This window comes from Nelusetta ayraudi, unplaced genomic scaffold, assembly GCF_046127955.1.
Source record: "Nelusetta ayraudi isolate G7.1 ecotype Tasmania unplaced genomic scaffold, CSIRO-AGI_Nayr_v1 ptg000042l, whole genome shotgun sequence".
Lineage (NCBI taxonomy): Eukaryota > Metazoa > Chordata > Actinopteri > Tetraodontiformes > Monacanthidae > Nelusetta > Nelusetta ayraudi.
In genome coordinates this window covers 1,937,501-1,961,564 of record NW_027466092.1, presented here as the reverse complement: position 1 = coordinate 1,961,564, position 24,064 = coordinate 1,937,501, and the positions used below count along the sequence as shown (strand labels likewise).

General features: G+C 46.4%; 1 protein-coding gene across 1 annotated transcript in view; it reads right to left on the bottom strand.

Moving 5' to 3' along the window:
• shisa9a (shisa family member 9a) overlaps positions 1–24,064 on the bottom strand; it is a 47,075-nt gene that overhangs the window by 20,308 nt on the left and 2,703 nt on the right. The gene's annotated exons all lie outside the window — the stretch shown is intronic.

Genomic DNA, 24,064 nt, shown 5'->3' with positions numbered 1-24,064 from the left:
GTGTGTGTGAGTGTGTGTGTGTGTGTGTGTGTGTGTGTGTGTGTGTGTGTGTGTGTGTGTGTGTGTGTGTGTGTGTGTGTGTGTGTGTGTGTGTGTGTGTGCGGGGTCTTCTTCGTTTCTCTGCATATGCACGTTTAGTCACAGCAGGAATGGTAAGCATCTTATGTGTCAGCCTGAGTGGAGCAGGAGCAGCTTCCTCCTTACAAGATGGACTGAATCTGTCTCCCTGCAGAACATCCATCTGTCTCCGTCTCCCAGCTGCAGCGCCGAGGACAGCGGAGCTCCTGCAAGCTGCCAAGTTCGTGAGGTATCTTTGCTAAGATACCTTTGATAAGGTGGATCGCGGTTGAGGACGAGGTAAATTGTAAACATCTCCTACGGCAGCCACGGGGAAAGTAATGACCCGCCAGCACAGCGAGTCTTTCTGTCTAAACTCCAAGTGCGTGCTGGCACAGGCTAATATATTCTAATGAGGCCAAAATAACACGGCTCCTTCTACTACAAACAAACAAAAAATTATTGTAATTCCTTGGATACATAAAATGTTGCCTGTGTGACTGTGCGCCCAGCAGAGATAAGCAGCTGTGTGGGCCAGTGTGGGTTGGCCTACCTGCCGCCAGTGGTGGGAGTCAAATTCTAGGAGTAAGCAAATCAAAACTTCTCAGGCACAATTGCTGACCAGTTTTATGAGCAAACAAACTGCCCCTCAACTGGCTGAATGGGCAACAGGGATTTTAACATATCTGCTGCTCAGCGTGATCCACAGGATACAACCTGAATTATGCATTCAGGTTTCTTACTGAATTTTTTATTATATTTCTGTGGGCCCAATTTGTATGCCATTTGGTTAAAGTTCATCGTTGTTTTTCGAGAATAAAACCAGCAACCTTCTTGCTACTCATTCATTCATTTTCAATGGCTTTAAATCAAAAAACTAATTACAGTGGAATTACAGTGGTCTCCTTGTTTGTACAGATTTCCCAAACTGTTCATTGTAGCACCTTTGTCGCTGGCAGGCTGTAGGCACAATGCAGCCCAAACACAACAGTAAAGTGATTTTTTTTTTTTTGGACACATTATGGAACCTTTTATTAAATATCCAAATCATGGTGAAAACCTAAAATCACTAATGAATCATCTGATGTTCATCATGAACATCATCTGCAGCTCACTTGCATTGGCAAGAGACATCTGAAACTGTCATAATTAACTGCTTGGAGTCGTAACAAAACAACGTACATGCATGGAACATTATATTAATCCCTGATAACAGGACCTTGGCACATGAAAAGAATGTCAGTGGCACCACCATCACTTCCAAGCCTGGAGGTGCTGCCGCCAGGACCTGGATGTCCTGTACATCACCATGAATAATGCATCTCATGTAGCTCCGCCTTCAGGCTGCGGGGTGTCACATCCCCACTCTTATATATGGCCTTGTTTTCCAAACATTGTTCGTCTCATTATCACCACCATATGCTCGGAGCTCCGTCTTCGCTCATTAACGCGTCGGCTCGCTCCCATTTAGAGAGCGACAGAGGGAGCTCAGTGGGGAGGTGGTGGCGGCGCCACGGTGGAGACTGAACCAGCGTTAACTGTATGAACGCTCAGGAGATTCAGCCAGTGCAAAGCCGATGATTCTGAAGGCGATGGAGGAATCTCCGCTGCTCCGGTGAGGTGAAGGCGGGCTGTTGAAATAGCGGGCGTCCCTGAAAAGACTGTCACAGAAGATGGTGTGGCTGGGAACCGTAGTGGAGGAAACAGCTTATCGGGCCCTTATTGTTCCTCCCTGAGCCTTTAAAGCCCCCACAATGACTTCCGCTTCGCCCTTTTCATGATGGGAGTCTTCCGTCATACCTGCTTCCTTTTGAACTATTATTGATTTCTATTGTTCACCATTTCTTTATGCTATCCTGCAGCAGGAACAATGTTGTTTTTTTCTTTTTACACCATCTTTTCAAAAGACAATGCATTGACTTGAGTCTCTTTGGGGGTTGTTAAAAGCTAATTCAGCGGCAGGGTATCACTTTAATGCCTATAAAGACCTGCCGGCACTTTTGAAGTACTCATATCTTCCAGCCCGAGGGATCTGTGTTGTAAAGCTGAGATTTCTGGGGAATTTAAAGAGGAGATCAGCGTTGCTGCCTCGATGACCAGCTATTTTATTGCCTAAAGTATAAAACACTTTCACTGAACATGTTCCGTAATTTTCCTCTTCTCCTCCTGACGCCATGTTCTGTGTCTTAAGACTTCAGCTTTAACCCCTATTCCCTTTGTTCTTTCCTTCTGTACCTCTGCAGTGCAGCCAACTGGCTGGGGTTGGTGGTGGGTGGGGGGAGTAACCATTACTAATGGCATCACAAGTGTGTCATTACAACTGACTTAACAACGGCCAAAAACAAGAGGGAAAAAAAGCATCCAAAACTGCATGAGTGGATGGAAGTGAGTCACCCATGAAGGTTGTCTGAGCGGATGAAATGAAATACTAACACCTCTGGAAAAACAAGACCTGTTTATCAGACCCATTCAAACTGCGAGTCCGGTGTGAGTGTTGACAGATGTGTGGGAAAACAGCCGTTGGAAAACAGACCAGGAGAAAAATAAATGAAAAACTTGTTTGCAAAGCAAAGCTGTGCAGAAAAAAAACTGTGTCTAATGACTGCAGTTGCCAAATCCACCTAGAAATTTTTAAATCACGGGCTGTGGCTGCCTTCTTTCGCCATGCAAAATGCAACAGTTGAGTCATTAATTGATTAGCAGCAGCACGGACCAACATTAAACAGCCAGAGCTGAAATACCCACTCAGGAGAAAATGTGCCGCTTAACAGAACACAGTTCATTACTTGACAGTTAACCACTGATCTTTACTCTCAGTTTGTGCACATATTGATCACCAAATCAATTCTACTTGTGCTCTTACCTCTTAAGAATGCGCCATTACCAAGTTGGCAAAACAATATGGCAAAGCACAAAGGCCATTAACAGTGCTTTGACAAAAACACAGGCCGACTTAAAAGGGTTGATATTTCAAGAGCCACTCCAGATTAGCATGATCCCATTTTAGGACTTTAAGGCGGAGAGCTTGTTCTCCTTAAGTTCTATTTCCACGGCAAACTGACATTTGCCAATCTTGATTTTGTTAATGGCAGCTCTGGTGACATTTTATAATCCCTCCAAAGGGTGAAATTTCAGTTTTTGGTTGATGGCCAACAAGGAAGCTGAGTCTCGTGCAGTCTATGAAGCTTCACAGAACGATGAGTTACTCCCCCATACGCACACCCCCAAGGCCTCGGTGGGTGGTTACAGGTGGGTGGGGAAACAGCTCCAGTATGGTTTTTCCTTTCCATGGAGACAGGCAGAAAAAAATGCACCAATCACAGGCAGTGGCGTTGACGGTATTATATTTATATCTTCCATTTGTCATGGTTTGTTTAAAGCATTCTTTAAAAAGCTGAATCCGATGCCTGGATGACACCTTGGTGGGCTCTACAAGGCCTTTGATGTGATTTAATTAGGAGCTGATGTAAACGCAAGACACGCAAGGTCATTGTCTATGCTCCATATAAAAGTGTTAACCGCTAATTGCCTGTACTGATACAAGTGGAATTGTAGCAGTGGGAGACTGGGTTATTTAATTCCCAACGAGTGCCGCAGAACGAGTCAGCCTTGAATGAAGACTTTGCCATTTTATCTTTGCGAAGCCTTTTAATTTCCTAAAAGTCGAGCCAGTAAGAGGCTGTTCAGGTTCAGCCACCTGACCTCCACAAGGTTTCGTGTTTTTCCATTTGAAAATGTAGTGGATTTTGTCCGACAGTGTTTTGTCTTCTCCGTGTCTTTTGGCCTCTATTATTTATGGATGCAGACCGGGTTGTGTCCCTGGCTGTGACATAGTTCAAAAGTCAGCTGGCCTCTGAGAACAGGACAGACAGACCAAAGGTGGGAAAAAAAGAAACCCAGAGAAATAAATATTTACTCAGTTTAAGCCCACTATTGACCAAAAGGAGCCCCTATTCTTCACCATGATGGAGTCTCTCAGCCTCGCCAGGAAGCAGAGCATCCGGGACCAATTGTCTCTCCCAACAACCCCCCCCCCACCCCCACCCTCCCCAGCACGCCACCCCAACCCAGTTAGAGGCAGTTTCTTTCTTGTGCTCCTTTAAATGTGACAGGAGCAAAATAACTCATCTTCATTATGACCCCCCCCCCCCCATATCCTCCTTTGTCTCTCCTTCTGAGCATCTCTGAGGCCGTCTGACAGACTGACAGGATGCTACCTGGCTGGAATGTGTTTTGGTTTTTTCAACCGCCATTTTTTTCTCCCGCCACCCTGTGTCATGAGTCAGCAGCAGGACGACCGTTCCATCAACTCTGAGCCCCACACGCCGCTCGAGACAAAGTGAGACAGGCAGACAGGCTTGGTGGCAGCGGGAGACGGTGACGATAAAGTGGGAGAGAAGGTGGGAGCGGGGGAGGGTGGTTGGGGGGGGGGGAGGATGACACCTTTGACAGGCTGTCAGCGGCACTGACCCACATAACACCGCAGAGAGCTATGAAGGACCCTTTGCTGCAATACCAGACAGTGACCCGGTGGAGGGGTGAACCTGTAGGACAGCCAGTGGCAAAACAATCCAGAAGAAGAAAAAGCATTCTCATCAAAATAGTGGCTGATGCAACTTGTAACAATGATTCCACCTTCGAATCCCCCTTTGGCAAAATTAGCTAAGAAAAAAAACAGCAGCTACGCTAAGAATGTGTTCATGTGAAATGTACATTTGGGACACAATAACTTTTAGACAAAAACGAATTAGAACAAAATAACTGTCAGCAATTATCTTTCCACTCTTAAGGAGGCAGCAACTCTGTTAAACCACATCTACAGTAGCACAGAGGTACACAAGGTAAATGTGCCATTTAAAAAAATAATTTCAGTCCAAGTTGATCTCCAGACACTTATGTCCAAAAGATAAAGTTAATAAATGCACTATAAGTCTTTCAGAGTGGTGGAGGATATGGACTAATTTCTCGATTAGTGTCCCACAGCATCAGGACCAAAAGGGGGGTAAAGTCCCAGATCCTCACATGCAGTTCTACTAAGGGGATTCCACAAAAAGGGCACTATTCCGCAGTCTGATAGTATTTAAATCAGTGTAACCTCTGAACATGGTCCTCCGGGGTCCTTGACCTGCAGTTGGCTCAGCTGAAGAGAGGCTTTACATTTAAAAGCTCCAGTCAGCAGCACCTGCTGCCCCGGCTGAATCCCTGGCAGGTTGAAGTGTCGGAGCACAGCTGTGAGGGGCTTTTCTTGGCCCGAGACGACAAGACAGGGCACTTTTTCCCCCCTGCGTTCATCCCTCAGCATCTAGCCAGCCGGCCAGCCAGTGACAGAATGAGAGATGCGCTACAATAACAGCTGAATGCAGGCCAAACTGCTAAATGTGAGAGGTGATGGCTTGCGCGGCAAGCAGCTCGCTGAGCGGCAAAACAATCTAATCAATCCCGGACTGCAATTAACAGGCTTCTGTGTTTGGTGAACAAGGAAAAGGCTTCTAGGTGTATGTCTAGAAAAGTGTCGCACAAATGAGCCCGTTGTAATGCAATTGGCTGGAAGCAGAACAGCCTGATTACATGATCCTTCATCATCTCCGACAGACGTAATTTGTTTTGCCCCCAAAGACTCGCAATCCAACCGTGGACTCTCGCCGCTCCACCCGGAACAGGGACGTGGTCTGTCGGTCCACCGCTGCATTCCACCCAGACTTTAAAAGTTCTGCTCAGCGTCCTCTCGTGCTGGGGGCTGTAGGCGTAAACACTGTGTGCACCAAAACAAACCGGTGCAGGAAGTCGTGTTTTACTGAGCTCTGAAACTCCACCGAGCAGACAAGAGCGTGACTTCAGAGTGGAGGAAACCCAGTAGTGCACTGAGCTGCCCAGTGTTCAACTGGTCTGCATGCATTCCAGATCTCTCCCCACCTGGGAGCGTTCATGGAATCATGAGCTGAAAAAATAACACAATGAAGAAGACCGAGGAGTTTCGAGCAGATGGATGCGAGCTTCAAAGAATGGGACGATTTTTTAGAAATATTTGATCTACTTCATTTGTTCCATTGTGAATATTTCTTGATAACTGACTGAATTCAGGGAATACAGGGAGGAAGATAAGATTTGCATGCGTCAGTGTGAAGGTGCAGCCGCCACTGCCAGCAAAGAAAAACGAGGGAATGTGAAGAGCGTGTAATATTGTGCTCCATTCTCAATATTGTTACATTACTGGTTCTCTATGCGAGAAATTGTGTGTTTCTTTCTTCTCTTGGCTTTTTTTTTTTTTTTGTGTGTATTCACCAGCTATCATCGACTTGACGCTGGCCTCCAGGCCCACGACGTGTGTCGGCCTGCGTTTCTGACCGAGCGCTGTACCATAATTAGCTTTAATTGAACATAATAAGGTGTTCTGCTGTCGACGGATGGCCTGGGTTTGCTAATAGAGAAGGGATGCTTCCATGCAGCCAGATTGAGAGGCTTAGTGTTTGGAGAGACGTGTCCTCTCCCTCCGTCTTTGCCTCTGCGTCGCAGCCATATGCCCATCTGATATCAGCACATTGTCGGCAACACTCTCTTATCCCGCTGCCTGTTTATTTGTGTACCTGTTTATCAGTGTTTTCTTTCTCTCTGTGCCTCCTCTCTCGCTCTCTCACCAAACCATCCCCCCACACCCCCCTGCTCCCGCAGTCCATCTGCTGTTGAAAGCTTCCTGAGAACTTATCTGCCTCTTTCTTTGCCTTCTTGTCTGTAGCTGCGGCTCGGGGAAGGCGGAATGGGGTCAGCTCACTTTCCCCCTGCAAACCATTGTACACAGGAGCGCCAGTCCTGAAGGCTATCTGATACCTTTCCCTGCGCCTTCCTCTTCCTCCAGCTCATGAAAGATGTGCATATTTGAGCTTTTCTTCTCCAGGACTCCATTGTGGCCGTGAGGGATCACCACGTGAGGAGGGGACAGATTAGCCCATGATTGAGTCTCACACTCGCACACCACAGTGTGTTGTAGCGTCTGTTCATCCACAGAGATGCCCCGGTGACATTCTATTATTATAAACTAAAAGCGGCACTTATTGATACCCGTGCTGCAGGAATGGACTGGAGCGAGACATCCGTACTCCCTCAGAGGTTTAAGGATGCAAAAAAAAGACGCAAGGGGGAGACTAAAAAGTAGGTTACGGAAAAAAAAAGATGGGCTGCCTCGCTCCATTTGTGAGCAGGCACTGGCAAGGCTGCAGAGCATCCAATATGTGAAAGTATGCCATAATGTTGTTTTCACGTGTGCAAACGTGTGTGTGTGTGTGTGTCTGTGGGATGGAATTGATTCATATATATCGACGCTGGTGCACATTCTCCCATTGGTGGCGGTTTGTGCATCATCTTTTCATGCTAATACCAACAAAAAAATGAATAAAAATTGCAACATTAAGTATGTTACGCAACCGGATCTACACGAGGGTCCGTGCAAGGCAACGGCCATTCAGAGTGCCAGCGTAACTGTCAGCTCTCCTGCACCAATCCGTGTCTTGGCAACAGGGAGTGCGAGAGAAGCAGCACGAGCAGACAAAGACACCTCCTCCTCCTCCTCCTCCTCCTCCTGCTCCTGCTCCTGCTCCTGCTTTTGGCGAATGCTGCTGCAGAGCTGGGAGACGAGCGGTCCAGGGATGGATCTAGCGCGACGGCAGCAAGAGGGCTACTAGAAGTAGGTTAGAAGGAAATCCTTCGCACCAAACACGACACCCCAACCCCACGGGGCAGCTCGAGGCGCCAGGAGGAGCCCTTTCGAAAAATGACCCAAAGCCCAGAGCAAGAAGTACTGAGGGGGACGACAGCCTTCCTACAAACTGTTTACCATCATGAAATCTATTGCATGGTAAGATGGCATATGTGCGTTGGATCGATAGTGGCTGTAAACAGCAGGGATGTCACGGTGCCACATGTTCTGTGGTGTAATTGTTAAAAGTGTCTTAGTTCTGCAATGATATGTTGGTTTCAAGCAACGGCTCCACCGCATATACGTTTCTTTTCTAAAGATAGATTCCGGGTTGAAGAATACACATTTCTGCTGCTCCCATTTCTTTTGGCAAAGCTTACTCAAAAATGATGTCACACTTTGGATTTCACAAACAAATAACTGAACTCAATATATGACTAACTTTCACACACAGTGGATGGGACTAGATGGCAATCTCACCTGGCTGGAAGGACGCTGTATCTGAATACAACTGCTAACTGTTGCTATCGGCGTTTATCTCCCTCTGCTTCGGTCGATTCGCACTCAAATTTAATACACCTCAGAGGAAGACTCGAACCAGCGCCAAATGGCTCCAGGAGAGCTCTCCTGCTGAGGCTTCAGTGGCCTGTGCAGTCCCCACATATTAACTCATTCCATCATCTCTGGCATGCTGTAGGAGCGCCCCCTTCACAAAGCTGCTTCGCCATCGTACAAGCTGGCAAACGAGCCCCTTTCCAAAGGAAAAAAGAGGTGCAGCAAATCCGTGGATGGATTCACCTCATCAGCTGTCTCAGAACAAAATGCACTTTCCGGCATGGCAGGCTGGCAAAGGGCTGGAGGTTTCGGACAAAGACAGTGAAGCTCTGTAAGGCTTTGGAGATGATATAACCCCCATTTTTGTGAAGGGACAACAAAGACATCTGCACATTTTTTCGACACAGTGTGTCGCAGCTTTTGTCTCCCAGGTCGGTTTTCTCTTGCATGCACGGCGAACACATGTTCATCCTCGCCCGCCGTCTCGCGCTCATGTCTTCCAGAAGCAAACTCAATTGAAACCGCTAAATCATGCGAGTCATCGCCGTTAGCACCTGTTAGGTAATTAATGCCAATCACCAGCTTCTGGGGATGGAAATAATGCTGCATGAAAACACAGTTTAGCTGGCATCGCTCTGTCTGCCTCTTGTTTCCTCCGTACTCATCTCGCCGTGTCAACCTACGTGCCCCGCGCCTGCTGTTACCAAATGAGCCAAGAAAATAAATAAGCGGCGCCACAAACAAATGTTGTAGCAGTTCCATGGCCGCGGAGCCATTCTGGACCGCCAACCACCGCAGATGGGCAGACATGGTGGGAGTGCAACTGTAGCGAATGGCGACACCTGAGATGAGGAAAAAGCAATCAGAAAACGGTAAATAATTCAGGAATTCATCCACAGTCAATGCTCCAAATCATGGTCCTCTGCAAAACGGCACTTGGCAAAACAGTTTCCTGCATTTGCGATATTCAAATAAACTGAATTCTAAAATACATCAAAACCATGAGATGAAAATTTAATAGGGAGGAAAAGACTTGGAGGGTGGGCAATGCTTTTTGATCACAGAATGCGTTTTGAGTTTTGCACGGAACACATTTTCATTATGGCGACAATGTTTTCAGACTCTGACTTGTACATAATCTGCAATTTGCATCATTCCTGGCAGACGACTAGCTATTAAATGTGCTACATCTTTTCATCAATAAACCATTAACCTCAACAAGACGCAAGCAAACGTTTTACAATCATTAAGGACATTGCCTGCCTCTGCCGGCGGCTTCACAATGCTTCCCATGATTTGCTGTCATTATGGATTTTGCTGTAGGTGAGTAATTTGCTGCGAGACGGGAAATTGTTTTGCCTACAGGCCCTCAGAATCATGAGAGTGCATAGGGACCACCCTTGAATAGCACTTGAGTGAAGATAGAGTAAAATTCTACACATGAAACAAGCAAAACCACTGTGTCTTTGACTGGGAATTCAACTCGCAGCTGTTGTTAAATAGCTTTCATAGGCCCCACAACTTTTTTTGTCCAACATATAGGGTTTATCTTATAATTACAACGTTAGCAAGCTACTGCTAAAAGAAATTAGCGTGCTGCCAAAGTAGTAATTTCATCAGTAGCGGGTGGAATTTTCACATTACAAAATGAGAAGAACAAAGTAGGGCAAGATGGACTTTGCTGCGCCTTTGTTTGGCTTTAACATGGGGTTTGTTAAGCGCCATGCTGTGACTCAGTTCCAGTGTCATAACATGGTGCAACAAATGTGACAGTAAGTCAAATGTTCTCTTCAACCTCCTCGACTGATATGTGAAATACATTCAACAGATTTAGGAAACCTTTTCCATCTTGCAAGTGAAACAATTCCCGAGTTTGACCCTGGAAAATACATTATGAAGAATCATCAAACAAGAGTGATTTGCCACATGAGCGTGCATGGGTGGGACATCGCGGTCATTTGGCAGCCGCTCAAAGCATTCAGCTTTGCGGTATTTATTTCATTTTATATTTACAAAGCAAAATGGAGGTGTTGTGTTCGTACATTCAGTTAAGGTCATTGAACATTTTTACCGACTAAATGATGCATCAGCCGTCTTTTCAAACTGAAACATTTGAATTGCAAAACTAAGCAGTGCCGTGCAGGGACAAAAGGAATTAAAGGAAAAGTATCCCGACCTGGAAAAGTTTGCTGTGCATTATAATTTTGCGAGGTGCCTGGAGATGGGCACTGTGGGTCAGGGGAGGAAGCCATACAAAACATACAGTATAATCTGATTGAGCTCTATATCATCCACGGTACTAAACCGTTGATCCTTTGTAGAGCGCAGTTGAACCATGTACACACCCGGACAGGAAGGAGGCAGGGAGACAAAGACATATGGGCTTGGAGGAGGTGGATGAGGGTGTGGATTAAAATCAATACAAACCTCCACCCGAGCCAAACGACTTGGCTGCATCCAGGGAAGATGAAAGTTAGGCTGAGATAACCGAAGACGGAGAGAGTCGGGCCAGGATGGAACATCTCAAGTCAGGGCTGCGGAATTTGCTTGGATTTCTACTTTTCAGATGAAAATACAGAACTTGTACTTGTGAGGGGCTTGAACGCTGAGAGTCAGCAAGAGGGAATTGCACGGTTTCCATTAAGGGGCTTTGGTGGTGCGTTTTCCATTTGTGCATTAAAATGACTCAATGGAAACACAGAAAAAGAAAAATCCAAAACTGCCACGGAAAAAGTTTTCACACGCGGGAGTTGAAAACCACATCTCAAACATCAATATCTTTTCTCACTGTGGCTGACACAAAATGTGTGAAAACACCACAGTCCCGCAATGATGATAGCTGAAGCTGACTGCACAACTGCGAAACTTAGGATGGGTTGGTCAGTTTACGTCAAACCCTGTCTGCAAAGCCGACAAGGACCACCAGCCACAATACGTTCATTCTTGCCTAATTTTTATTTTTTTGGCCACCAGGACTGCAAAAAATAATCCCAGCCTTGTTAGAGCTGATGCTATTAAATAAACCTGTTTTGGAGCTTCCGGATGGATCTTTATTGACAGGTGCCATTAGCCAAGACAGACAGCAGGAGCCTTGTGAAGTGCCATGTGAACGATGAGGCTGTGGCTTTTTTTTCGATCGACCGGCTCAGCACGAGAGCATCAATCGTGAGCGTTGCTTTTCCACTTTATATGACTGACTGATCCAGTCAGGGTTGGAATCAAACACCTGACCGCCGTCCAAAAAGTTGGATTGGTCAGAGAAAGAAAGAACCGAGCGTTGAGTGTCGTCAGGCTCGCTCATGCAAGAGTCCCACGCGTGCATACAAGCAGTTTCACCTCCAAAAGGAAAAACTCCACAAACTAAGACTGATGCACTTTCCTCCAGTCACATCGATACTGTTTGTTCACGCTGGACGTATAACAGAGTCGCTGATGCCACAGCAAATGGAGACTTTGTACACACAGAGGAGCTCGGCTGCGACTCGGGGCTAAGTGAATGTCAAAGCGCCATTGCGGCTTTATGTGAATCCTATCGGCCCGGCTGCCTCCCCGCCTTTATATATCACGAGGCCTCAGAGATCATTGGTCCTTTGCCATAGATTTCCTCACTCCATCTTTTCGCCAATCACTCTGGGCTTTCCCTCTTCTCTCCGATCTGTCGCTCCGAAAACATCCTCCCCTCCCCCCACTGCTCCTCATACCCCTCTCCCACCCCCCCACCGCGCGACTCCTCCTCCTCCTCCTCCACTTTTGCACCCTCACTTCTGCTTCCCCTGCAACTTCGCCGCCAGACGTTGCCGTGTGCGTATATCACAGGGCGGAGGAGACAATAAGGCACTTTAGGAAGCCCCCACACCTCCCTCCCACACCTCCCTCCCCGCCGCTCCCCACTTCCCGCCCGTTGCCGCTTCCCTGAATCCCTGAGAGACACTGATTCAATCGCTGCCTTCTGCTGGAGTTGACAGTGACATCTGAAGGTACGTCTCCCTCCGGGTGCCTTCCCTCTTACGCTCCTCAGGATTTCCTACTCCTCCTCTGAGCGCTCCATTCAGCTGCCGTCTCTCTCTCCCTCTCTCTCTCTCTCTCTCTCTCCTGTGCGTGAAAAGGCATCTTTTTTTCGCTGGTGTTTCAGAGACGGTTACGATGTGCGCGCAGTTGTATGGCGGTGCAGGATAACGGGCCGCCGGTAGCCACTCTGGGGAGGCATTAAGTCAGAGCACAATATAAAAGTTGAGCGGCTCATCATCGGGCTGTTATATAACGCCGGCCATCCAGCTGAATTAAAATGCTCTCTGATTTTCCAATAAGGTGAGACTCAGAGGAATGTGAGGCTTACGAGGCTGTTGTGTGTGTGCGTACGTGTGTGGACTTGCCGCTGCCTGCCATCTGATAAGAGGACGCTGAAATGGTGCATTTGCATATATGCGCGAGACCAAACATGGCGGCCAGCGAAAGGCCGCGGAAACAATCCACATTTCCATATTGAGTCAACGAGTTCAGCGAGCCGACGAGGCGCCGCTGTTGGCAGGAGAGGAATTCTATCTCTTTTATTTCTTGATATATGTGAATGTGTTTTTGTTTTGTTTTGTTTTTTTGTTTTTTTTGCAGTTGTTGTGGCTTTGAAGCAGATTTTTGTACGTGGTTATTTATTCAGGAATTGTTGACGACAGCCAGAACACTTTTGAACAACCTTGTGCTGGAACCGTCACAGTGAATTTGTACCTTACCAGCAAAATACGAGTAGATTTTTGAACTATGTTGTTTTTTCCACTGTTCCCTCGGGTGGCCCTTTTTTGTATTGCTGCAAATTTATCAAGTTATTTCCTGGTCACAGCCAGTTTACTTTCTGTTCAAATCGATCGTGTATTTGGCCGGAGGTGCGAGACAAAAGGTGTGAATATTTTTTGGATTTGTGTAAACAAATTCTTCTAGTAAAAGTAGTGATGACTTTGGGAGCCACACCTCAGACTACAGGACCTTGGCTTTAATTGGTCAAGCATTAAGATTGATGGGGCTAAAAGCTAAAACTTCCTCAGTCATAAATCCATCCTATTGTTTGATACCCAGTCCCTTCGAATGCCACATGAAAGAGGAAAAACACATAATACAGCAAGCCAAACCCTTACTGCCCCCTGTTGACTGGCTGCAGTAAAGGTTAAAAAAAAACCTGACCTCGGTGTAACACTGTACAGGGCCAAACTAAAATCTCATAGCTTTGGTCTGCTCCAGGAGTTTAAAGTAGTCAGCGGGGAGTCCTGCGCTCCTGCCCCTCTTGTTCTGGAAAACCTCCTCCTGCTGGTAGCAGACAGCCTGACCTTTAAATGCAAACTTAAAAGCCTGATCTTTCTAAGTTCTGTGTGTTGTGTGGCTCCCCAGCCAGCCACAGCTACTTCCGAGGCTCCGTCATGATGTCTCTCCACAAATTGTAAATTTTTGCAAATAATCTCACTGAACTCTTCCCTGTGTCTTCTGTTTTTGTTGTCTGTCCCGCAGGCACTTTTCATATCGTATCTCTTCTTCTCCTTTTCTTCCCTGCATCCCCTCAGGTGGACCAGTCCGTGCTGAGGAACTTCTCCCTCTCCTTGCTTTTCAGGCATGCAGATGTTGGATCTGGGTTTCGGTCCTTGCAGGGCGTCCCTTTTGTTTGTTTTGTTTGTTTCTGTTTTTGCAGAAAACTTAAATTAGCATTTTTGTTGCCAGACTTTGCATACATTTCAACTACATGCCAACACATTTGTGTGACCTGTCATTGCATCAGTTTCAGGAGGGGGATGGACAGCCAATGCAGAAACACATAATGCTGTGTTGCCATCACTGTCCCTTAGAAACAGTCTTAATGCAGCTGAATGGACCAGGGTATTTCAAACAGTTTCCAGATACTTCAACAGTCGTGGCTGAGCTATGCCGATGATATCGCTGATGACCTTCTGATGACCGACCCTCTTTCAATGTACAGTGCGATGCACAAAAATTCAATGTAACTTCAGACAATTTCAGACTTGAGCGACAAGAATCTCTCAACAAACAAAAACCAATGGACAACTAAACCACTTCTGAAAAAAAAGTGAAGCACTCTGGTGTCCAACTGAGCAAAACAGTCACAAATTTAAGCAAGAGGCTCATAAGCCTGTTGCACGGTTTTACTGCGAAAGCGGGCAGAAGAAAAGACACAAGCACTGCAGGGAACGAAGGTGTGAGAGGTTATTATGGAGAAACAATAATTGGAGTAGTAGTAGGAACCAACTGGTGCTAACAGAGGCGATAAAAAATGCAACAGTGAATCGGGGGGCCGGGTGGTAGCTCGGAACCAGTCAGTGAAAAACAAAACTCTTTCATCTGTGATTTTTGTGAGTCGTTTCACGCCAGTAATCTTCTGGCGGGAAGATGCGCGCGAAATGTGTCAGAGCGAAAGTCCAACATCGTGATGTATTTGGCCGAGCAACATGTCCCCGATCTGCAAGGCCAGCATCCGAGAGGAACCAACCGGGAGGAGCTTCAATGGGGCCGCAAGCCTGTCCACCAGTGTGTGTGTGTGTGCGCGTGTGTCCATATGTAAGCATGAGATGGGGCGGTGAGAGTCAAGGAAGGCTCCCTGTGTCTGTCCAGCCCCTCGGCAGTGCAGGGTGGGTGGGGGGGTTGGAAGGAGCCAGGCCATACTGAGACCCCCGGGCAAAATGGAGAGCAGGGGCGGATTTTGCTGTTCCAATTTTGCTTTGTGTGTGTGTGCGTGTGTGTGTGTGTGTGTGTGTGTGTGTGTGTGTGTGTGTACATGTCCTCAAAAAATGAACAGATAATAAGAGTTAGGATCAACCTGAGCTCTCATCAGTCAAATTCAGATTTTCTTAAATACATGTTTATTTATCCAAGAATCCTGAATCAGACTCAGACAATTTGTCATATAAAAACATCTCTACACATCTTCATTAAAACAGCATATGGCGACCATATAATTTCCTAATTTTGTCTGACTAAATGAAAAATTGCATGAGGCGATGGCGCACCCCCGCCCCGCCCCGCCACGGAAGAGCGGACCCAAAGCCCGCATCACGGCTGCCAGGGCCAGAGGCCCTCCCCGATGCACAGGGCTCCTACTAAGGAAACACTGGGAAATTAGATACATGAAGAGGTTTAACATTCGTCAGTCCCAAAAGAAGTTGAAGTTTATCCGAGGCTTTATAAACCAGGAGTGGTGGAAAAGCATGCTGGCGTGAGCCGCTGCTGACTGGGCCAGTCTACAAGCCTTCACAATAGTTTGTGACAACAGCATAACTTTCCGTCTTGGCCGCCAGTGTCCAAGCTCAAGTCACTGCTTCCCCCAGTGAGGAGAGCCTCTGCTGCGAGGACACTCACAGAGCACAGCTGGAGCACCGCTGGGGAAGTGTCAGGATTATGTATAATACAATACCATTGTCGGCAGCACAGATGACTGGAGCTCCTTTTCTCCATGTTCAAAAAGAGAGAAAAACTGTCTAAATGGAAAACGTGCCACAATAGCTGCAGATTACACAGGATTTTCCCAAAGCATAGCATAGCAGCGCGTTCAAGGCCGCCTAAATACACTTATAATTCCACTCGGCTCGCCGCATGTCTGACAGACAGTGAGCTTGTTATTGCTAAAAGGAGGCTGGATCCTCTTCTGCAGCGATAAACACAAGGACGCACGCAATGAACCAAAGTGCCTCCTTGGAGCTTCAGCGCATGGCGGAATTTTACGGGGGAGAGGGAAAAACACAGAGGCTTGAAAAGTGTCTCGGAGTTATCTTTGCTAATAATTAAATTCCTGTCTAAATTTATACGGGGGGGGTAAAAAATAATTCCAATATTTGCAAACGACTTGACTCATTAATTTGAACAGCCGATTAAGGGAAGTCAGTGTAGCAGTTAATTAGAAACCAGTCGTGATAACCACCTGTTCAAACATTCAGTTGGGGAGTCTGTCTGCTGTTAGCGCCACTGCTCGCTGCGAGGGTCCCGTTAATACGGACAGTCAGACTGAAACAAGGCAGAGACAGATGAAGATAGATGGACGTATTACTTCCGGGTTTGTTCAGGATTGGACCGTGTGTGTGTGTGTGTGTTTGTGTGTGTGTTTGTGTGTGTGTGTGTGTGTGTGTGTGTGTGTGTGTGTGTGTGTGTCTCAGGTCATGAACCAGCAATGTACATGCAAACACGCACGCACGCACACACACACACACACACACATGCGTGGTCACAGATGTAATTACCTGTCAAATGCAAGCTGTGACTTCCTGGAAGTAAATGAACTGATTAATATTCGCAACGAGGGATGGGGGGAGGGAGGGCACTGATTAGAAGTTGGGATTTTCAACCCCACCCTTGCCGTTCTCTTTTATTAAAATAGCACAGTGATGAGATAAATTCCACAGTGCAGAGAGAAAATGAAAAAAAGACATGAGTTGCGTACAATAAATTGTTTCCTTTACACATCAAAATATTGTGTTAATCTTTCAGACGCAGTCAAAACAGGGGGGGGGGGTTGTTCCTCAGATGGCACGATTTGCTGCCTGTCTTTTCTGTTCTACGTTTACAGGATGTTTCCTACTGGACTGCCTGCACGTGCGGATGATGTCACTGTGTGGCAGTTCAGCGCAGTCAAACAACACCCAGCCAGCTAGCTGCATCAATAGGTAAGTAGGTAGGAAGAATGGTAGGCAGGTAAAGGTAGGAAACTAAGTTGGTAGGTAAGTATCTAAGTAAGGTAAACAGGTAGGTAGGCACAGTAACTAGCTCGCTCTCAACATACCTCAACACCACTGCATGTTTTTGCCAACATGTCTGCTGAAAATCTGATAACTCACTAAAACTGTCAAACAGCCAATGATAACCTAAAACATCAGAATCAGTCAGTCAGAATCACAGCAGGGGCAGGATCCTGAATTCATCAGACAGGACCCTGAATTCATCAGGCAGGACCCTGAACTCATCAGGCAGGACCCTGAACTCATCAGGCAGGACCCTGAACTCATCACGCAGCCTCTGACGCCTGCACCCCCTGGTCCCAAAACGACCAGTAAGCGTGACTAATGAAAACAAACATTCCTTTGTTACTTCTGTTTACACGCAGTTGTGTGTGTTTGTATGTGCGTGTGTGTGTGCAGTTTCAGTTCTCTGTATGACAAAGCAGTCGGTCCAGACAAATGTCCCTCCCTTTTTTTTTTTTTGGCAAAATAGCTGCAGTGGACAAGCTAATGTTGTGTTCCCCTGTTGCGCAATAATACAAAGTCTTTCTGATGGAGTTATGCATGAGGAGCGAGACATTGCTGGTGTCCCTGCAGACAACATGGTGATTTTGGATGCAGGTGTGTAGCAGCAGGGACTGGTGGCAGAGACAGTGGTCCCCAAGGAGGTTGGCGATGGAGACTGGAGAGAAAACCAATGAACGTCCCGCAGGTTTTCTTAAATGAAAAAAAAAAAAATGTGCACGAAGGTGGAGAGAACCATTTATCCCCAAGAGGAGGTAGTGAGCAAAAAGTTCAGTAAAAGTTACAAAGAATGCTCATATAACTTATGACGAGTCATCAGAGACATTCTACATTGTAGAGATGGAGCACTTGGATCATTTTCATCATCTTGATCAAAATTATCCCATCCAGGGAAACTATCGGCCTATCCTGTTGTTTCAACCGGCCTTCAGAGGCCAGATATTTTACCTGTCATCAGATGACAGGTAAATATTGTACCCTTCTTAACAAGCCAGTTAACGCTAGTTTGTCTCAGCTCTCACAATACAAAGCATCTCCGATCAGGCTGTCACCTCAGTGAAGATGGTGTTTTAAATCTGCCTGCATGCGTAGTGGGTGTTTTCCATGTGGGAAAAGATCATTTTAAACATAAATCAGCAGTAAAGTCGATGCATTTTGGATTGTATTTGTATGTTGTTGTTGTTGTTTGTTTGTTTTTTCAATCCAGTGCCTCGTCAAAGCACGGATACCACAGTGAGCCCAGAACTCCAACAAACTCCAGGCTGACCCCCCAACTCTTTCTGCGTCCTAATTAGGCGGGTGAGGGTGGAGAGGAGACGGGCGAGACTTGGTGAAAATGCGAACTGATGACTCCCTGTTGTTCGCTGCAGCTCTGATTTGTGCCTCTGGGGAAGTACGAGCCATGCTAGTGTCACATGCGGCGCAGGAAGAAAAAAAAAAACGCATGGGGATGTCTGCAAGCGTGAGAAAGCACTGTGGTGATTCAGAAGTAATGGGCTGCTGGAACAAACTCAATCATCTTTACTGCAAGGTGTTATGAGGAGATAGATGTTAATGTGTGACTGCTAGCAGAACAGATGACTCCAGCTGTTATTATGTGTCGCTTATAGCTGTCGTGGGCAGGATTGATGCTCACTGGATCCCATTCACATGCATCAAAAAGACTCTTTGGCTTTGAATATGTGGCTAAGAATCAACTTCTAACAAAATGATTGCTTTAATTGTAACAAAGGGCTCTGCAGTGAATAATCTGCTATATTAAAAAATGAAAGAGCAATCATTTAATGTCTCACGTTGTAGTTATTTGAAGATCTTTGTTTTCATCCCAGACTCTAATGGAGCAGCCTCTCATAATTTTTCATTATAACCTCCATAGATTTAGAGCCTTGGACTTCCCACTCGTCTCGGAAGGGACAAACCCCTGCACAGCTGCAAAGAGGACAGGGGGGAGTCGTTTCCTAACCTGGGGAGTAGCGATACCCTGTGTGAAAACCACAGGGGCCTGGAGAAGATGGACTTTCATTGACCTCTGGGTTAAGGAAAGTCTTCCTGAAATTGACTGAATTGACTGCATTCAAACGGCTGAGTTAACGTTTAACTTTTCTGGGTTTAAATATGAAGTATCTTAATGTCTGTTGCCTAATTTTGTTCATTATTCATTCAACTTGATTGACTTGACAATTGACATATAATTCACGATTTATTTCCACACATCTGGGAACAAAACATCTTTTGACGATAAACACAAAGTAACAAAAACAGCACATCCAGCTTTTGTGCGCTGTAAATTTCCAGGACAAAATGTTTTCCTGAGCAAATCTTTCTTATATACCACCTGAGAAGTCACCCGGACTCGACAAACAGTAACGACTCTCAACAACGGTCCGAACATGTTCACGCTAAAGTCTCCAAGGTGAAGTTCGAGGCAGACGGTGGACACAGCTTTGGTGTTTTCTGCCAGAATGGAAATCTTCTTGAAGCTGGAATCGATCCAGACTCCAAGCCTCAGCGTGACCTCCTGTACTCAAATACTGCGCGCGTTGGCCTCGGCTGAAGGACCAGAACAATGTTGTTTTTGTCCTCCCTTTTCTTTTCTTCTGACCAACGTTCACAAGCCAGCTGAGAGCAAATAAAAGGCGAAACCAGTTTCTTTGAATGAACCGACGACAAACCGAGTCATCTCATGTCACATTTGCTGACAAACATGTAAACCATTGCAATGAAGCAAGACAGTGGCACTGACTCCAGAACCCAAAGGTACACATCTTGTGTGTACTGTATGCATGCGTGAGAAACAGCACAGGGCAAGTACACAAAGACCTTACTAGACTACAAATACTACACCGAAACTTGTGGACTCACTTGAACCAGTTTATTTGGTCTTTATTTATTTGGGCTTTCCAATCAACGTTCCAATCACAATTTATTCATTTTGGCAGCGCCAAGAAAGAGATTACAACGGCTTTGTACCTGGTTACAAGTCTAATGTGGATTCTGCCAGACACAGACATCTCTACGTAAGAACCCCCACACACCCCTAACAGAAATACAACATAATATGTATTAAACTAACAAATTATAACAAGTTAATTAGTGTGCTTTAGTCGTGCCTGCACTAGAGCCACTTGGCTGAGATAAAGCCTCAAACCCAGGGCGAAACGTAAATCCCAGATGGAAAGCACACGTATGTTTGTGTGAAAATGGCCGGCAGCTTGCTTTAATTAAGTGTTCCGGGCAGGATTTTTGCGTGGCAACACGCTTTTCTTTCAGAGAACCGTGACGACGTTCCGTAGCGGGAGCCGTTTCCGCCACTTCAGCGCCCTCGGCGAGTCTGAGAGACAAACTCCGGAAACTCCACGGAACACAGGCTCCGGGCTGCGTCCCGGCCTGTTTGAATTGAGGGGACGGAGGCTGAGCTTCAAACGGGAGCCGGAGCTGGAGTGACGCCTCGCCGATAACTAGCTGCAGCTCTGTCATTCCCGCTTTCACGCCACGTCTTTACTTGTTTCTGCGTCCTGCGACGGCGTGCCGGCGACGCCTCGGCACAGCTAGCAGGAGCTCCTCTCCCCTTTTTTCCGCTCTGACACTCAGCAATCCGACGTGACACACTCGGGGCTCGGATGACAGCCGGGAAGACAAGGTCACGCAGTCACCTACTTTTAAGGAAGGATATGCACATCCTCTCCTGACAGGCCGTATGTGAGCTCTAAACACACACACAAGCCCACGCACACACACACACACACACACACACACACAGGCGCACGCGCACCTCCGCTGACACCCGCCCGTGCAGCCGTGCGGCAGAACGGCACTGTTTTGCAGATGTGGCTTTTTTTTTCTCGTGCCTGTGCAATCTCAGAAGCGCTCGCCTATTAAAATTTCATCCTTCCCATCTCGGAATGTTTAGGAAAAGATTATAACTGCTGGGGAGGTAATTAAGCTTGCAAAATGGTGGGCTGATTTGTGAATATAGAGTGCTGCGTTGTGCTAATATGTGCTTGTGTGCGTGAGTCAGGTTGTCTGTTTTCCCCTCCCAATAAATGAACCAAAGTGCTGCCCACCTAAAACACTTTGATGCTGCCATCCTAACGACTGTGAGACGACTGAGAAGGGTTTTTTTTTTTGGTTTGTATTTTTTTCCAGTGGACGTTTTTGCTCATGAAATTTCAGAGGATAAACACTATCTTCTAATTAAATTTCAGCACTCACACGATTATGGGATCATATCAGAGCCTGAATGAAGTGGCGCCGGCTTCATGTAAATCACAACAACAGCATCGCTGCTGCTAGGACACAGCAGATACACTCAATCTACACAGGCTGACGTGATGTTTTGCCTTCGGTGTTCCAGGCATCTCTCGTTGGCGGTAAACTTTTCCCACTCCTCTATAATGGCCTTGCTTCCCTCCGGCTCCTCCATTCCTTCCTGTATCCCCAGAGAAAAGGGATGCGGGATTTTCCGGATTTTAAGAATTTAAAAAAAAAAAAAATTGGGGAGAGTTTTTAATATGAGGTGAAAGTCCTGGCTGTCACAGTGTGTCCTCTCAATCCTCAATTTGCACGACCATGCTAAACCTCAGCTTGCATGCACTTGTGGGGCAGATGATCCACGTTGTCCACAGAGACTCCCAGGGTCTGAGCCAAATGCATCTGCCCTCAACCAGACTCCTCATTATCCAATAACTCCAAGAAACATCCACTTCTCAACCTGACACTCCAAGCATGAGGCCCATTAATAATTTGCTCATGCGCCTTGATGACAGTGCAAGCAAACGCTTTGCTTTGTTTTCAGCATAGTGAAGTCGTGCATAAGAAAAATAATACCAACATCACCGAAAAGTGATGATTCAGCCAACCCTGAGATTTCTCTCATTTCGGACTCACCAATACGTTGATGGAAATTTCATGGGGTGAAACATTTCCACCGAGTGCCAATCTATATGAGTACATGTTGTGGCCATGTACTCAAACTCAAACTCAAATGGAAATGGAAGCAACAGAAGAAAGACCACAACATGTTTCTCAGAGCTGCTCATGGGGAGTCATCCAAGCGTTGGACAATGTGACAGATTAAAGAGTTACCAGATCTCCCAGCATCATATTCCTGGATAAAGTTCCAGTCTAGACTGAGCCAGCAGTGGTTCCATGTTGTCAATGCTGTGTTGTGCACCCAACTAAAGGTTTGAAGCCAATTTCTAGTGCACCAGCACCTGGACAGCGACGCCGACGCCATGTCAACACTACAACCGTCCGCCTACACCGTTTCTGACTACGGAAAAAAACAAAAACCGGTGTGTCCACACTTAGCTGTGTTCACTGGTGCTGCTCTAACTGAGACAGTGTCAAGCATTGCCATCAGGTGCTGGAATCATGTAATAGGGCTGATGGTGCCGCGTTCGATGGCTTGACTCTGCTCATTTAAAATCATCCTGCACAGCAGCTCCTCGCTCGCCGACGATAAAGCGCCATGTTTACGTTCAAAGGTGAAATTTAAATTGTTGGAATCTGTAGACCACTAGCTACACACTCCAGCCTGACGTCTGCCACCGCTAGCTTTTGTCTGTTCTTCTTCTATATTTCACACAGTGCTTCAAACAGCACTGCTTCCCCCTGCAGGCAGTAAATGTTACTGCATCATGGACCAAAATAGCCATTCTTGAGGTCCATATTAGACCGGGGCCGAACTTCTCCTATCTGGAAACCAGTTTCAAATTGTGACGTTGGTGGGTAGCAAGAACAGACAGATATTTAGGCATTTTCATACAAAAACCGGGTGGTGTGGACAGGGTGTGAGAGAGCGTGTCAAACGAATCCCTCAAAGCAAAGAGCAGGCCGTCGACCAACACACTGGAAAGAACCAAAAAAACGATGAAGCAGCCCCGGTTGTCAGTAATTCCGGGCAACATTCTTTTGACTGTCACTCGGGTCCCAAAGCAATCCTCTCCTCTAAAACGGAGACATACAGATCAAATTAATTGATACTCGCAACAGGGCAATCTGGCCATAAGCTATAATCAATATGTGGTTTTCTCAAAAAATAGATTTTCCAGCTCAATGATGCGTTTTATGTCGGTACACACTCTCCGTCTCCACACTCCTTTTCCCTGTTCCATTTGTCCTTTGCAGTCATGGGCATCCCCTAAATGAGGAATCACTTTGCTAGTCTCACTCCATATATCTTCCATTAATCACTTGTAAGAATAACAAGTCCACAACCAGCAGGCCTATAAATAACCCCTCTTTTCTTACTGGCCCTGGTTGGCTCACCTCTCGCCGAGGGTGTGAAGAACTCTCACATCCAGCCAGATCATTGGGGTTAATAACATTCCACACGATTACCCGCTAGAGCGAGGACTGGGGCATTTGGTGGAGCAGGTGGGGAAAAAAAGCAAAATATAACTACTCTCTCATAGCAGTGTCCTTGGAGCCACTCAGGTGACAGGCCACCCCCGTTATCTCATCTCCCCCACAGAGAGAAGAGCAAAGACTGGAGCCAAGCAAACACAACAACACAAAAACATTATTTGCTTTTTTTTTAACTTCTCATTTGAATCCTTCGCTCTCAAAGCCTCAACGCTGCTGTTCGTGGGTGTCACGCTTCACGCTGAGGAGGGTTATGTCACCTCACCGCTAGCCAGGGGAGCCGCTTTGGGATTTTTTTTGTGTTTCATTCCCCCGTCCTTAATGGCATCCTTACATGTACACTTCCTGTTAGTCACGGTGTTCAATAGTTCCCAAATGTCCCCGAAACTTGTTTTTCCTCTGAGGCGTTAATAGTCTGAACTCAACTGCGTGGAACTTTCCCAGACAAACTTGGAGAAGACGTTTGGATGCGCTGACGCAATTAGTGCCAAAATAGATGACATTAGCTTTTGAGTATTTATTTTCCCCATCATCTATTTATAGCTTGATAGTAACACAGGAGTCCACAAAGCATTCCAGTGTATGTAAGGTAATGCAACTTCCTGTGTGTTTCTGTGTTTATATGACTTGTGTGGACTTGTGTGCTTCAGCCTGTACAAGTTTAAGCTTATTG